Here is a 17,861-nt window from a genome sequence, read left to right as displayed (position 1 = left end):
CTGCCAATAGATCAAGGTGAGTAGAAAACATCTTGTCCAAAATGTCCAACAAAAACAATTTTGTTTTCATAATGCATCAAGGGAATTTTGAAAGAACTTTAACAGGACAATCATGTAGATAATCATGGATACTGAGAGTGAGGGAGAAAGGCATCAGAAAGTTTGTGTAGGTGTTGGTTATCTGGAGACTGTTGAAAGCAGGAAGGGCGGTTGTGAAGAAATTCAGTCTTTTGGGGATGGGGATACTCTCAAAGCAGGGGGATGTGATAGTGAAAGAGTAGAATGTAGTGACCAGCAGCCAGGAGTGAAATGGAGAATTGGTCTAGGTTGGTTTGCCTTGTTTTAAAGTTTCTAGTTGGTGCATCCAGAGTTATTGTCGATGTGGCTAATATTGAAGAAAACACAAATCCTTTCCACTTATCAATTGCAAAGATTCTGCAGCTGTTGAACGTAAGATATGTAGTAAATTCTGGTCTTGTCAACAACACTGACAACCCAAGAATTAATTTTGTAAAGACTAGTAGATCTAAGCCCTGGAGTTTCCTCTGAATATTTGCCCAGTTACCTGAAATGTGTTCACGACCATTTTGTGGCTTAAACATTGGACATAAGTGGGTCATGAGCACAACTAGAATAATGTTCAGATTCTCATCAATCTTAGTAAACATTGAAACTGCCCAAACAGATGTCCACCCACAACACGTGCAACACCCCACATGCTCTAACTCTCAATCACAAGTAATTCAAATGTGTTTGTTCATAAGTCTCAGTAGGAAGTCTTGTGGCACGATTACAATCCTAGCCACTGAACCAGAATCACCAGGTTTCAGCCCTACTATACATTTTAATAGCCAAGAAAGATATATTCATAATGTGGCAAACATGCTGAGTATCAATCAATAAATCCTTCTAATTGGTGCTAGTGGCTGAGTTTAAGTTGAGGAGATGTTCCTAATCAGCCACGTGACAGAAAGAACATTGGACACCATACTGTCACAATTTACCATTTCTGACTACAAACATGCATTTAAATTTTTTTTTTTCCCTTGTGAGACATGGACATTGCTGGCTCACCAGCATTTATGGTGGTGAACAATGAAACAACTTACAGGAGGAGGAGGCTCCACAAAATCACACCATGGTCAATGATGGAAGAGCCCAACACATCATCACAAAATATAAGGCTGAAGCATTTGCAGCAACCTTCAGACGTAAGTGGTGAATGGATGATGCACAGTGGTCTCCTCCACTGATACCCAGCATCACAGATACCAGTCTTCAGCCAATTCGATTCACTCCACATGATATGAAGAAAGGTTTGGAGACACTGGATACTACAAATGCTATGGGAACTGACAACATTCTGGCAGTAATATTGTGCTCAAGAACTTGCTATTCTCCTAGCCATGCTGTTCCAGTACAGTTACAGTACTGGTATCTACCCGACAATGCCCAGGTATGTCCTGTACACAAAACACAAGTAAACACAATCCAGCCAATTACCGCCCCCATCAGTCTACTCTCGATCATCAATAAAGTAATGGAAGGTGTCATCAACAGTGCTACCAAGCAACACCTGCTCAGCAATAACCTGCTCAGTGCAGCCCAGTTTGGGTTCTGCCAGAGCCACTCAGCTACTGCCCTCAATACAGCCTTAGTTCAAACATGGATAAAAGAGCTGAATTCCAGAGGTGAGGTGAGAGTGACAGCCCTTGACGTCAAAGCTGCATTCAACTAAGTGTGGCATCAAGGAGACCTGGCAAAATTGGAATCAATGGGTATTGGGGGCAAAGTCTCCGCTGGCTGGATTCATCCCTGACACATAGGAAGATGGTCATGATTGTTGGAGATCAGTCATCGCAGCTGTAGGACAACTCTGCAGAGTAGTGTTCTAGGCCCAACAATCTTCAGTTGTTTCATAGAACATAGAACATAGAAGAATACAGCGCAGTACAGGCCCTTTGGCCCTCGATGTTGCGCCGATCCAAGCCCACCTAACCTATACTAACCCACTATCCTCCATATACCTATCCAATGCCCGCTTAAATGCCCATAAAGAGGGAGAGTCCACCACTGCTGCTGGCAGGGCATTCCATGAACTTACGACTCGCTGAGTGAAGAACCTACCCCTAACTTCAGTCCTATATCTACCCCCCCTTAATTTAAAGCTATGCCCCCTTGTAATACCCGACTCCATACGCGGGAAAAGGTTCACACTGTCAACCCTATCTAACCCCCTAATCATCTTGTACACCTCAATCAAGTCACCCCTAAACCTTCTTTTCTCTAATGAAAACAGCCCCAAGTGTCTCAGTCTATCCTCATACGATCTTCCTTCCATACCAGGCAACATCCTGGTAAACCTCCTCTGCACCCGTTCCAGTGCCTCCACATCCTTCCTATAGTATGGCGACCAAAACTGCACACAATATTCCAGATGCGGCCGCACCAGAGTTTTATACAACTGCATCATGACCTCAGGACTCCGGAACTCAATTCCTCTACCAATAAAAGCCAGTACGCCATATGCCTTCCTCACCGCACTATTTACCTGGGTGGCAACTTTCAGAGATCTGTGTACATGGACACCAAGATCCCTCTGCTCATCCACACTACCAAGTATCCGACCATTAGCCCAGTACCCCATCTTTTTGTTATTCTTCCCAAAGTGAATCACCTCACATTTAGCTACATTGAATTCCATTTGCCACCTTTCTGCCCAGCTCTGCAGCTTCTCTATATCCTGCTGTAACCTGCCACATCCTTCCTCACTGTCAACAACTCCTCCGACTTTCGTATCATCCGCAAACTTGCTCACCCAACCTTCTAACCCCTCTTCCAGGTCATTTATAAAAATGACAAACAGCAATGGTCCCAAAACAGATCCTTGCGGAACACCGCTAGTGACGGCACTCCATGAAGAAACTTTGCCATCAACTACTACCCTCTGTCTTCTTCCATCCAGCCAATTCCTAATCCAAACCTCCAACTCACCCTCAATGCCATATCTCCGTATTTTCTGCAGTAGCCTACCATGGGGAACCTTATCAAACGCCTTACTAAAATCCATATATACCACATCTACCGCTTTCCCCTCATCAACCTCCTTCGTCACCTTTTCAAAGAATTCAATAAGGTTTGTGAGGCACGACCTGCCCTTCACAAAACCATGCTGTTTTGGTTAATGACCTTCCCTCCATCATAAGGTCAGAAGTGGGGATGTTCACTGATGATTGCACAATGTTCAGCACCATTTGCGACTTCTCACATACTGCAGCAGTCCACGTTCAAATGCAACAAGATCTAAATATCCACACTTGGACTCTCAAGAAGTCAAGTAGCATTCATGTCACACAAATGGCAGGCAATGACCATCACAATAAAAGACAATCTATCTACTGCCTTTTGACATTCAATGGTGTTACCATCACTGAATACTCCACTGTCAATTTTCTGGGGGATTATCATTGACCAGAAATTCAACTGAACTCACCACTTAAACACATTGGTTACAATCGCAGGTTAGAAGCTAGGAATACTGTGGTGAGTAACTCACTTCCTCACTACCCAACACAACCACACACCCTGAACATCACCACATGCAAGTTCTCCTCCAAACCACTCACCATCCTGACTTGGAAATATATCGCCAATTTGGATAGTGGGCTAGTGTAGGTTAGGTGGGCTTGGATCGGCGCAACATCAAGGGCCGAAGGGCCTGTACTGCGCTGTATTCTTCTATGTTCTATGTTCTTCGCTGTCACTGGGTCAAAATCCTGGAATCCCTTTCCTAAGGGCATTATGGGTTCTATCTTAAGCACAAGGACTATAGTGGTTCAGGAAGACAGGCCATCACCACCTTATCAAAGGCAACAAGGGAAGGACATCTTTTTTTAAAAAATTCATTTGTGGGATGTGGGCATCACTGGCTGGCCAGCATTTATTGCCTATCCCTAGTTGCCATTGAGAAGTTGGAGGTGAGCTGCTTTCTTGAACCACTGTCCACCTGTTCTGGGTTGACTCATTAGGGAGGGAATTCCAGGATTTTGACCCAGTGGCAGTGAAGGAACAGCAATATATTTCCAAGTCATGATCATGAGTGGCTTCAATGGGAACACGTAGATAGTGATGTTCCCATGTACCTGCTGCTCTTCTCCTTCTAGATGAAAGTGGTCATAGGTATGGAAGATGCTATCTATGGATCTTTGGTGAATTTCTGTAATGCATCCTGTAGACAGTACACACTGCTGCTACAGAGCATCCATGGTGGGGTGAGTCGATAATTGTGGGTGTGGTGCAAATTAAGTGGGTTAACTTTTTCCTGGATGGTGTCAAGTTCTTGAGTGTTGTTGGAACCATACTCATCCAGGCAGGTGGGGAGTATTCCATCACACTCCTGCCTTCATACAATCCCTACAGTGTGGAAGTAGGCCATTCAACCCATCAAATTCATACAAACCTTCCAAAGAACATTCCACCCTGACCCACCACCTTCTCTATCCCTGTAACGTTGCATTTTCCATGGCTAATCCACATAGCCTATACATGCTTGGACACTATGGGCAACTTATCATGGCCAATCCACCTTACTGGCACATCTTTCAACAGTGAGAGGACACTGGAGTGCCTGGAGGAAACCCACACAGATAGTGGGGGAGAATGTGCTAAGTCCACACAGCCAATCACCTGAGGCTGGAATCGAACCCTGGTCCCTGGCACTGTGAGGCAGCAGTGCTAACCACTGAGCCATTGTTCACAAGGATATGTGCCTTATAGATGGTGGAATGGCTTTAGGGAGTCAGGAGATGAGATACTTACCATAGTATTCCCAGCCTCTGACCTGCTATTATAACCATTATGGTTATGCGGTGAGTCCAGTTGAGTTTCTGGTCAATGGTAACTCCCAGGATGTTGATAATGGGGGAGTCAGTAAAGATAACACCTCAAATATAAGAGACAGTGGTTGGACGTCTCTTATTGGAGATTGTCATTGCCTGGCATCAATGTTACTTGACACTTGTTATCCAGACCTTTTTGGATTTGAATATGGACTTCTTCAGTGTCTAAGGATTCGCAATGTTGCTGAACATTGTGCACTCATAAGTGAACATCCCCACTTCTGACACTATGGAGGTGGTAGGTCATTGATGAAGTTTAAAAATGTGTTGCTGGAAAAGCGCAGCAGGCCAGGCAGCATCAAAGGAACAGGAGAATCAATGTTGCGGGCATAAGCCCTTCTTCAGGAAACTTCATTGATGAAGTTGCTGAAGATGGTTGGGCTAAAGCCTTTATCCTGAGGAACTCCCGTCCTGGAGCTGAGATGGCTGACTTCTAATAAAAGCACAACCATGCACTGAAATCAACCAGTGCAGAGTTTGCCCGCCTGACTCCCATTGATACTAGTTTTGCATGTAAAAGTGCAAGTTGCCACAGTGACTCATTCCTTGAGTAAACTGTAACACACTCCGATGTTGCATGACATTCCAACCAGACGTTTGGGTACTGTAGGAAAGAAAGAAATTTTCTTCTGCTGTTTTAATGTTTAAAAATGCATTCATTCACAGGATGAGAATGTTACTGGCAAGGGCAGCATTTATTGCCTATCCTTAATTGTTGAGAGTGTGTTGCTGGAAAAGCACAGCAGCTCAGGCAGCATCCGCGGAGTAGTAGAATTGACGTTCATCATTCCTGATGAAGGGCTTATGCTGAAACATTGATTGTCCTGCTCCTCGGATGCTGCCTGACCTGCTGTGTTTTTCTAGCAACACACTCTCGACTCTAATCTCCAGCTTCTGCAGTCCTCACTTTCTCCTATCCCTAATTGTCCTTGAGGAGATGTTGTGAGTTGCCTTGAACAATTGCAGTCCTGCAAAGACACTTGAACCAGTGACAGTGAAGGAACAGTGATATCATTCCAAATCAGGATAGTGAATGGCTTGGAGAGGAACTTGTAGGTATTGTTGTTCCCTGCCTTTGCAGGGAAAGGTATCTGCTGCCTTTGGCCTTCGAGTTGGAAGAGGTTCCAGGTTTGGAAGATGGTGTTGAAGGAAAATTGCAATTATGTAAGCATTTTTAAAAAATTTATTCTCACTGAGACTTAGTCTGAATGAACTAATCTTTGATGGATTTTTCAGGAAAAGTATAAGTACATTAAAAAATTTTTAAGTTTCACCAATAACCATCCAGAAGGGCAGAGCAGTCTCAAGGGACTGAATGATCAACTCCTCCTCATTTATTTTTAGTATACATCACGTGTTAATTGAGATTAAACTTTTAATTTTGAACTCAGAGAATAATGCAAAGTGTAAGTGCGATATTTTTCTTGAGCCGTGACTGTTTACACTCATTTTCACATATTTAAATGCTAGAGTATTCTAATGAGATTGGGATGACTTTTAGGAATAACTTGGCATTTCCAAAATAGCCATAATGTAGAATGCAACTTATCTATTACATCCAAGAAAAGTACCTCTGGCTGTAATAATGTGAACTGATGAAACTCAAAGTTTCTCAAAAAAAGCAATCCACTATCCAATCCATTGGGCACAGTAAAATGTAAAATATGCTGTTTTATAATGACAGGTGTACTTTGCTGGGAAATGTGCAGTTTATTACTTTTTTCTGAATGTGGATTAGTATGTCATCTGTTTCTTTAAGACCACATAGTTCAATGAGCAGATTTGATATTCAATCTGTTTAGCATGTGCTGGGTAAATTGAAGAATAATGACTGTTACTTGGCAATGAATGAATCAGTTTCCATCTTAGATTTATTCTCATTTTTAAGATTATTCAGTGTTATTTGTTTAGTTATTATTTCACAGGCTGCGGACATTGCTGGCTAGGTTAGCTATAATGACCCATCCCTAATTATCCTTAAGAAAGTTAGGATGAGCTGCCTACTTGAACCATTGCAGTCCATACAGTGTAGCCACACCCACAGTGTTTTGATGAAAGAATTGTAGGGTTTTGACCCAATGACAATGAATAAATGAATGGTGATATAGTTCCAAGTGGCAATGGAGTGTGGTTTGGAGGGAGACTTGCAACTGATGGCATTTCCATGCATCTGCTGCACTTTTCAAGTCTGCGAGTTTTTCTCAACTAAGTGTACCATTTAAAATGCAACTTCTGATGCTTGAAGTATAACAGATTCAAGACTGATAGATGTCTATGTATTAGAAATGATAGCAATAACTCAGTGCATTGCATTCTTGCCTTTGAGTTAGTAAGTAATGGGATCATAGTCCCACACAAAGACACCAGAAGCTTTAGAACTTGATCTCAGCTGACAGTTCACCACATCACTTTTTTTGGGGGGGGTGGGTGGGTGGGTCCGGAACAGGCATATGGTGCAACAAAATTAATGGTGCTGAAATAGAGCATTAGTCAGAACTGGAGCGTGGGCTCTTCAATAGAGTTAAACAATCTCATGACAATAGAGTTAAACGATCTCTGAAAAAGAATGTTTCCCCAATGTCCTGCCGAATACTCATCCTCAACGGACATATCTCAGACCAGGTTTTCTGCTTTATTTTTATCTCATTGCTGATCACAATAGCCTGGATGTTCCAAAACGAAGCATTAAACCAAAGGGGAGAAGGGAGACAGAGACAGAGAGACCTAATATCAGACAGTGGAAAGAACTATTGTGAACTGGTCTCTCTCAGCAGAGAATCTGACTCTACAAATTTTGGCCATGTTGACGGAGGTGTGATACCTCAGAAACCTAACAATTATTTTTGTCTCTGCACTAAATGCCTCTTCCCAGATGACACTAATCCAGGGTTGACGTTATATGGAGAGGAGCAATGGCTGGAGTGGGACTTGTAATAATTGGCACCACTTCCTCTGTTCCTCTGCCTGTAGCTGGAATGATGGTAAGTTGCAGTATTAACAATGTTGCTGAAATTGGGAAGCCTTGCTGCATTGAAAGGTGCTGAAGCCTAGTACCAATGGTGCTGGATACAGCAAAGAAAGGTCCTGACTTCAAATCTCCACCATGGCAAGTTGTGAAATTTAATTCAATAAATACTGTCATTTGTAGGTTAACATTTTTTTTAAACAGTTGGTTAACAGAAGTTCTTTAGGGAAAAGAGCCCATACATTCCTGGTCCCATAGTATATAGATGTCTCTCAGTGGCCTTTAGGCAAACTTCCCAATTTTAGTCACATCCTGAGGATTGATTAAAAATAAAATAATTGATACTTGGGAAGCAGAGGGAATCTTTGTCCAATGTTAAATAATTTTGGTGACAAAAGGAAAGCAGATAACAGTCCCTCATCAGCAACATATGTGACAGAATCAAAACTTCAAAATGGACACCATGGGCTTTGACCTCGGTCAGGACAGTCACAGACGTAGGCAGGAGCAGATCCACTGTCCTGTGTGGGGTTTCTGGAAGGGCATTAGAGGGAGCCACCCACAAATGATGGATAGTTGCTTTGACCAATGGAGATATCAGGGGACAAGTCAGCTGCTTGGAGGAGGTTCCTTAGCTGCTGCCTCAAGGACTAACCTGGTTTCAGCTGCAGAATATTATGTAGTGGGGCTTCCCCATAACCCATCCTCACTGATTCTACTTTTTATTTAATTTTTTGTAAAGTTACATCCACTTTCAGCCTTACCTGCTGCTGCTTCAGAGCTCAGGAACCTTTTCTAGTGACCACCATGCCACCCCCTGACTTTATGGACTTCAGCAAGGCATTTGACAAGGTTCCCCATGAGAGACTGATCAGCAAGGTTAGATCTCATGGAATACAGGGAGAACTAGCCATTTGGATACAGAACTGGCTCAAAGGTAGAAGACAGAGGGTGGTGGTGGAGGGTTGTTTTTCAGACTGGAGACCTGTGACCAGTGGAGTGCCACAAGGATCGGTGCTGGGTCCTCGACTTTTTGTCATTAACATAAGTGATTTTGATGCAAGCATAAGAGTTACAATTAGTAAGTTTGCAGATGACACTAAAATTGGAGGTGTAGTGGACAGCGAAGAGGGATACCTCAGATTACAACAGGATCTGGACCAGGTGGGTTAATGGGCGGAAAAGTGGCAGATGGAGTTTAATTCAGATAAATGCGAGGTACTGCATTTTGGGAAAGCAAATCTTAGCAGGACTTATACACTTAATGGTAAGGTCCTAGGGAGTGTTGCTGAACAAAAAGACCTTGGAGTGCAGGTTCATAGCTCTTTGAAAGTGGAGTTGCAGGTAGATAGGATAGTGAAGAAGGCATTTGGTATGCTTTCCTTTATTGGTCAGAGTATTGAGTACAGGAGTTGGGAGGTCATGTTGCGGCTGTACAGGACATTGGTTAGGCCACTGTTGGAATATTGCATGCAATTCTGGTCTTCTTCCTATTGGAAAGAGATTGTGAAACTTGAAAGGGTTCAGAAAAGATTTACAAGTAAGTTGCCAGGGTTGGAGGATTTGAGCTTTAGGGATAGGCTGAACAGGCTGGGGTTGTTTTCCCTGGAGCATCGGAGGCTGAGGGGTGACCTTATAGAGGTTTACAAAATTATGAAGGGCATGGATAGGGTAAATAGGCAAAGTCTTTTCCCTGGGATCAGTGAGTCCAGAACTAGAGGGCATAGGTTTAGGGTGAGAGGGGAAAGATACAAAAGAGACCCACGGGGCAACCTTTTCACGCAGAGGGTGGTACATGTATGGAATGAGCTGCCAGAGGAAGTGGTGGAAGCTGGTACAATTGCAACATTTAAGAGGCATTTGGATGGGTATATGAATAGGAAGGATTTGGAGGGATATGGGCCCGGTGCTGGCAGGTGGGACTAGATTGGGTTGGAATATCTGGTCGGCATGGACGGGTTGGACCGAAGGGTCTGTTTCCATGCTGTACATCTCTATGACTCTATGACTCTATAATTGGAGGAAGAGCCTGTTTGCTGGTCATTAAGTTGATCAAAGCGGGGAAAATCTCAGTGACCCCCATTCGACCATGGAGTTCATGAGCCCATGGGCAAAGTCTTGCCCAACAAAAATTCCTCAAACCTCAGGTTACTGTGTTGAAACAGTAGTGCATCTTGCCACAAGTTGGCAAAGCATGTTGATCCTCTTAGTTGCCCTGCTGAGTTCTGACAACTGGCCTGTTTGCTCTTGTTACGTCAGAATATCTATCATATATTGTAATTATTTTCAAATCTCTCAGTGACATTACCTCTTTTCTTTCTATCCATCTAACTCCTCTACTCCTATGACCCTGCAACCCTTTGCAATCTCCAATTCTCTGCACTCAGACATCCTCGATTGCCAACAGTCCACCATTGTCTTTATCTGCCTCACACCACAAGATCTGGCATTGCCTCCCTAAAATACCTGTCTCTCCACTTGCATCTTTAAGATGTTCCTTAAAACCTAATACATCATCTGTCCCAAAACTACCTTGTTGGATTCAGTATCAATTTTTGTCTGATAAAGCTCCTGAGAATTACTTTGGGATATTCTGATATTCTAGTGGAGCTAGACAAATGTTGATATTGTTATGAAATGTGTTTTTTGCATTTATATTCTAAAGCCGTGGATCTCTGACTTCTAAAGTCAACGCAGTTATATGTGGACATGTGATATACCCAATAAATACTTACAGTATGACAAGAGTTTCTGTCTAACCCAGGCCCATTATATTATTGCAAATATTGGCCGTTTAAAGGAAAACTCAGGATCATAGGATGTTCCTCAGTACTACGTTCATAAGATTTTTGCAACTTTATGTACAACAATATGGGCGGCACGGTGGCACAGTGGTTAGCACTGCTGCCTCACAGCGCCAGAGACCTGGGTTCAATTCCTGCCTCAGGCGACTGACTGTGTGGAGTTTGCACATTCTCCCCGTGTCTGCGTGGGTTTCCTCCCACAATCCAAAAATGTGCAGGTTAGGTGAATTGGCCATGCTAAATTGCCTGTAGTGTTAGGTGCAGGGTAAATGTAGGGTCTGGGTGGGTGCACTTCGGCGGGTCGGTGCGGACTTGTTGGGCCGAAAGGCCTGATTCCACACTGTAATTAAGTAATCTAATATCCAGGTACAATGCAAATGAGTGAATTTCAGAGATCTTCCGATGCTGACTTTAAAATTATAAAAGATTGAGAAGGTCATGTCTGGCACAATGGTGTTGATCTGTAGCCATTTATTACTTGACTGCCTGGAGTACATTCTTGGTACATTTGTGATTCTCTATTTAGCCTGTTACAAAAATTACATTCATACACATCTGCAGTACAACTGAGGTCTTCTCGTCAACACAATTCAGTTCCCCACAGGGCATACCTCAATATCAGTTGGTCCAAATGGGGATTTTACACAATATCACAGTCTCCAAGACTTTTCTGGCATTTGGTCTTTTTTTTCGAGTTCTGAGGTTGTGCAGGTCCAACTGTGACTTTGTTCTTGCAATATTTCCGAGAAAGAATAATGAGTACAATGTAAGGTTATGGGATTTGTGTGTGTGTGTGTGTTTGGCGGGGGGGTGGGGGGTGGTGAGTGGTCACTGAAAGAAACTGAACATTACAAAAAACAGAATGCCTTTGATTTTCTATTGATGCAAGTTTCTGGGAGCATTGCAAATGGCATTGGCATGATGAAAACATGTAGTTGTTAGCGTGAGAAAAGAGCAAAAGGGATTCAGAGTTTTCTCAGCTTAATCTCAAAACTCTCCCATTTGAAGGAATACACAATAATTGCAGCATTGCAATACAATCATATGGCAATCATTTTTGTTAGTTTTCAGAATTAAACCCTCCTACAGTTAGAATACTTGTTAATGTCAAAATCCTGTCAGCATAGAAGAAGAAACAAAGAACACAAATATTTGTGTTAAAGGTGAAAAACAGATGAAGGAGACCTAACATCTGTAGCTGGATTCTGAACTTGCAAGTTGCTGAACTTTTAGCTTGGACGAACTGTGACTTTAATCTTGTAATATTTCCAGGAAGGAATAACGATGGCAATCAACAAGTGATCACATGACTTTGCATGTGCAACAATGGTCACTTGAGCATCTGTTGATGAAAGACGATACCTTCAGAGTGCCTGCGGAACATATCAGATGACATTCATATGATGAAAAGGAGTTGCTAAGGGCTGTACTGTCAATTACAATCTGTCGCAAGGTCAGTGCTTACAAATGTTTGATTCACAGAATGTTCCACCTCAACAAACGCAGCAGTCCAGAGTTGCTGGGGTGGGGTTTTTCCCTTGCCTAACAGCATCCAATTTTTTATGTTGTAATCAAACAGTGAGTTCAATGAGTCATCTGTAAACTCAGCTAAATATTATTTAAATATATCTCCTTATATCTATCTCCTTAATGAGATTCAAGAACTGAGAAATAAACAGGGAGAAAGGAATCAAATGGATTGGAGCCAAAGCAGGTATAAAAAGAGACCTAAAGAGAAGGAAAGGAAAATTAGATAAAGAGAGAGAAATTAAACAGGAAAAGGGGAAAAAAAGTTTTAAAAATCCTTTTTATATCTCCAATAGTAACTTTGTGCTCATCAGTTTAAATTGTTCCCTTTAACACAGAAAAAAAAAGTGTATTTGATGCCTCAAAAGGGGCTGCTTAGCAAAGTAAAATTTCTGTTCTTTTGCCTCTTCCAAGGGATTACATGACTGCTGGATGTTAGGGGAATGTGGACTTGTCAACAGAACAGGAGTTGGGAGCAGACAATGGGAATTTTTTTTCATAAGGTTCAAGGTATCATTAATGTGTATGAGGCTTATTAGACCTGCTCAACTTTTCCAACCCAATAATTTTGAAATGTTTATAAATGTATCAGGTATACAACTGCCGACAGACCATTTGCTCAATCAGTCCATGTTGCCTTCTGTACAAGCAAATAATTGTCATGTTGTTCCCATATCACTCCCAATCCCATTTCATTAATTCCTTTGTCAACATATACTATTACCCAGGTCACCATAAATATGGTGAAACTTCAGTGGACCTGAACCTCAGAGTTTCAATCATTCAGGTGCTCACTGATCCTTACATTAGAGGCAGAGTCCTGTGGTATAAGCCACACATCTTTGAATGTGGCAGGACAAGTTGACAAGGCTTTTAAAAGAAACAAAAACTAGGATGCTGAACTTAGCAGATGAAAGTTGGTGTAAAATTGAAAAATCGCTGGTTTCGCCTCAGCTGGAATTATGCATTTAATTCTGAGCATAGCATTTTAGGAATAATGTCAAGGGCTTGGACAGGATACAGAGAAATTTTACATGAACAATAGTAACAGATTGAATTGTAATTTTTAAAGAAAGTTGAAAGAATAGTTAAAAATGAACTTTTCGGAGTTGCATAGAAAGAAAAGGATAGACCAGGTTTAAAGTTGAAGTTCTAAATTGGAGAAAGGCCAATTTTGACGGTATTAGGCAAGAACTTTCAAAAGCTGATTGGAGGCAGATGTTCGCAGGTAAAGGGACAGCTGGAAAATGGGAAGTCTTCAGAAATGAGATAACAAGAATCCAGAGAAAGTATATTCATGTCAGGGTGAAAGGGAAGGCTGGTAGGTATAGGGAATGCTGGATGACTAAACAAATTGAGGGTTTGGTTAAGAAAAAGAAGGAAGCATATGTCAGGTACAGATAGAATAGATCGAGTGAATCCTTAGAAGAGTATAAAAAAAGTAGGAGTATACTTAAGAGGGAAATCAGGAGGGCAAAACAGGGACATGAGATAGCTTTGGCAAATAGAATTAAGGAGAATCCAAAGGGGTTTTACAAATATATTAAGGACAAAAGGGTAACTAGGGAAAGAATAGGGCCCCTCAAAGATCAGCAAGGCTGCCTTTGTGTGGAGCCATAGAAAATGGGGGAGATACTAAATGAATACTTTGCATCAGTATTTACTGTGGAAAAGGATATAGAAGATATAGACTGTAGGGAAATAGATGGTGACATCTTGAAAATGTCCAGATTATACAGGAGGAAGTGCTGGATGTCTTGAAACAGTTAAAGGTGGATAAATCCCTAGGACCTGATCAGGTGTACCCGAGAACTCTGTGGGAAGCTAGAGAAGTGATTGCTGGACCTCTTGCTGAGATATTTGTATCATCAATAGTCACAGGTGAGGTGCCAGAAGACTGGAGGTTGGCAAACATAGTGCCACTGTTTAAGAAGGGCGATAAAGACAAGCCAGGGAATTATAGACTGGTGAGCCTGACCTCGGTGGTGGGCAAGTTGTTGGAGGGAATCCTGAGGGACAGGATGTACATGTATTTGGAAAGGCAAAGACTGATTCGGGGAAGTCAACATGGCTTTGTGCGTGGGAAATCATGTCTCACAAACTCGATTGAGTTTTATGAAGAAGTAACAAAGAAGATTGATGAGGGCAGAGCAGTAGATGTGATCGATATGGACTTCAGTAAGGCGATCGACAAGGTTCCCCATGGGAGACTAATTAGCAAGGTTAGATCTCATGGAATACAGGGAGAACTAGCCATTTGGATACAGAACTGACTCCTAGGTAGAAGACAGAGGGCAGTGGTGGAGGGTTGTTTTTCAGACTGGAGGCCCGTGACCAATGGAGTGTCAGAAGGATCGGTGCTGGGCCCTCTACTTTTTGTCATTTACATAAATGATTTGGATGCGAGCAGAAGAGGTACAATTAGTAAGTTTGCAGATGACACTAAAATTGGAGGTGTAGTGGACTGCGAAGAGGGTTACCTCAGATTACAACAGGATCTGGACCAGATGGGCCAATGGGCTGAGAAGTGGCAGATGGAGTTTAATTCAGATAAATGCGAGGTGCTGCATTTTGGGAAAGCAAATCTTAGCAGGACTTATACACTTAATGGTAAGGTCCTAGGGAGTGTTGCTGAACAAAGAGACCTTGGAGGGCAGGTTCATAGCTCCTTGAAAGTGAAGTTGCAGGTAGATAGGATAGTGAAGAAGGCATTTGGTATGCTTTCCTTTATTGGTCAGAGTATTGAGTACAGGAGTTGGGAGGTCATGTTGCGGCTATACAGGACATCGGTTAGGCCACTGTTGGAATATTGCGTGCAATTCTGGTCTCCTTCCTATCAGAAAGATGTTGTGAAACTTGAAAGAATTCAGAAAAGATTTACAAGGATGTTGTCAGGGTTGAGGATCTGAGCTACAGGGAGAGGGCATGGATAGGATATATAGGCAAAGTCTTTTCCCTGGGCTTGGGGAGTCCAGAACTAGCGGGCATAGGTTTAGGGTGAGAGGGGAAAGATATAAAAGAGACCTCAGGGGCAACGTTTTCACGCAGTGGGTGGTACGTGTATGGAATGAGCTGCCAGAGAATGTGGTGGAGGCTGGTACAATTGCAACATTTAAGAGGCATTTGGATGGGTGTATGAATAGGAAGGGTTTGGAGGGATATGGGCTGGGCGCTGGCAGGTGAGACTAGATTGGGTTGAGATATCTGGTCGGCATGGACGGGTTGGACCGAGAGGTCTGTTTCCATGCTGTACATCTCTATGATTCTATGACATCGGGCATCAGACGAATTGAATTGCATTTTCAAATAGCTAGCAAGGCTTGATGGGCAGAATGTCCTCTTTCTGCACTGTATTTTTCAATGCTTCTCCTGCCTAGAACAATCATTCTGACCCTGCTGAATTGGCAGGGACATGTCTTTGGATATAGACATTCCTGAAATTGCCTGCTTTACTAAAGGATTCCCTTAGGATCTGATGCATAGGTTAACATGAATGAAGTTGGGGGCAATTTCTACCTCTGGTTCTCATAAATTTTACATTTAGTCAAGCTGGTGATGCAGTGATATTCAGGTCTCAGAATCTGCTGGGTTCTTTAGTCAACAATAAACTGATTCATTTTCGAAACCAAACTTACTCAATCAAAGATGTAAGGATCATTGGCAAACAGTGTCAAATGTGAAAATTTAGATACCTACCTTTTTGAGTAGGTATCTAAATTTTCTGAAGAAAAGCAAATAGAAATGCGATATTTCGAGTGCTCTCTTCTTAGTTGAGAAGAATTTAAACTCATGAAAAGAAGTCAGTTATTGATTACCCCTAATGTATTATTCTAGAGTGATTCTGCACATACTCATACTGGTGTCTTTCTGGACCAGTTGTACTTGACTGATTTCCTTTCTTTCATTTATATTTTTATTCTTTTAGATTTCAAGAAATTCCCCTCCAGGAATCCTCCACAAGTGGCAAAGATGACTTCTGGTGGCACTTCAGCTCACTCAATTTGCTGAGAGCAGTTATAAAGAAAGAGAGGGAAAGTAATGGGCATTGGTTGTTCAGGCAGCTCACACTTTCTCTCTCAGCAGCAATGGCAGGAGTTTCTGGGGATAATTCAGGAGGCACAATAGGAATTCATCCCAAGGAAGAAGAAATGTATTAAGGGGAAGATGATGCAACATGGCTGACAAGGGAAGTCAGAGACAATATAAAAGCAAAAGTAAAAGTCTACAGTGTGGTGAAGACCACTGGGAAGCCTTTAAAAAACAGGAGAGGATAGAGGGAGAAGCTGTAATAGGAGAGTAAGCTAGCTAGTAATATTAAAGAAAATTGCAAGAGTTTGTTTTTAGATATCTAAATGGTAAGAGAGAAACAAGAGTGAACATTCTCCTTGTGTCTGTGTGGGTTTTCTCCAGGTGCTCCAGTTTCCTCCCACAGTCCAAGATGTGCAGGTTGGCTGGATTGGCCATTTTAAGTTATCCGTAGTGTCCAGGGATGTGCAGGCTGGGTGGATTAGTCATGGGAACTGTAGGGTTACAGGGATAGGGTAAGGGGTGGGTCTAGATGGAATGCTGCTGAAGGGTTGGTGTAGACTTGATGGGCCGAATGGCCTGCTTCCACGCTGTAGTGATTCTATAATATGATGAAGTGACTCAGAACTAATTTTAACAAAAAAGTAAAGATGCTGGAAATCTACAATAGAAACTAGAAGTACTGGAGAAACTCAGCAGATTTGGCAGCATCTATGGAGGGAAAGCAGAGTCAATGTTTTGGATCCAGTGACCCTTCCTCAGAATCTAATTTTGTTTGATATCATTCTGATGAAGTGCCTTTGGATGTTTTACAACATTAAATATTTCATATAAATCCAACATGTTACTGCTAATGTTGTTAACCCTTTAGGAAAGGAAAGAACATGAACAACATGATCAAAAATGCTCAAATCACTCCCAAACTTTCCCCAAATCCACAAAAAGTAAAATATTTACGCATGGATTAAACAATATGTCCTTACATTCCATCTCGTTATGCTTGATTGTCAGTGATCTAATTTTAATCCCATTACCTCACAGTGTTCTGGAAACAAAATTTAAACCTGTGTTATGACCTACTGTGAATCACTGAGCAAAGGCACATTGCTCATTGAGTGCAATGTCAGCTGGCTAAAGAGCAGTGATAGCAGGATTGTGGTTATTATTAGACATTCTTAAAGGTACTCAGCATGATTCAGAGTCTGAAGCAGTGGTTAATTTTACAGCAACTTCAGAAGAACACCCCAATCTGGTTATTCAGGACTTTGGGCAGAATGAACTATGGGGTGGGGCAGGGTGTTGGAACCATTGACAGCTTACCACCCTTTACCCCCTTGCTTTGTGACACCATTAATTTCCTGAGGACTTTGATTATTTTTCTCTCAATTCCTCTCCTTTCACTCGGAGGCTCCCTCATTCATCAAGATACCATCTTGTCGATTACCAGCCCTCTGAGGATGTCTCACCCCTTCTAGTGTTTTATCATTGGTCATCCTCGAGAGAAAGTGCTGATTATAGAAGGGAGCAATTCAGGTTAGTTCAGTCAGTTGGCCAACTGGTTTCCAATGTCGGGTGAAGCCAGCAGTGCAGGTTCAATGTCTGTACCAGCTGAGGTTGCCACGATGGTCCTAACTTCCTAAC

General features: G+C 42.2%; 1 long non-coding RNA gene across 1 annotated transcript in view; it reads left to right on the top strand.

Annotated features, from left to right (window-relative positions):
- The window catches only part of LOC148142157 (uncharacterized), a 48,082-nt gene extending 31,409 nt beyond the window's left edge, over positions 1-16,673 (top strand). The window contains exons 2-3 of the long non-coding RNA XR_015752140.1: positions 11,940-12,120; positions 16,120-16,673. This is a non-coding gene — a long non-coding RNA (uncharacterized LOC148142157). The remainder of the gene's footprint in view (positions 1-11,939; positions 12,121-16,119) is intronic.
- Positions 16,674-17,861: the final 1,188 nt, after the last annotated feature.

The sequence above is a fragment of the Chiloscyllium plagiosum genome, unplaced genomic scaffold, assembly GCF_037043375.1.
Source record: "Chiloscyllium plagiosum isolate Xiang-an unplaced genomic scaffold, Cpla_swu_hap1 HiC_scaffold_30, whole genome shotgun sequence".
Taxonomy (NCBI): Eukaryota; Metazoa; Chordata; class Chondrichthyes; order Orectolobiformes; family Hemiscylliidae; genus Chiloscyllium; species Chiloscyllium plagiosum.
The sequence above is the reverse complement of the archived record's forward strand: the minus strand, read 5'-3'. Positions and strand labels throughout refer to the sequence as shown.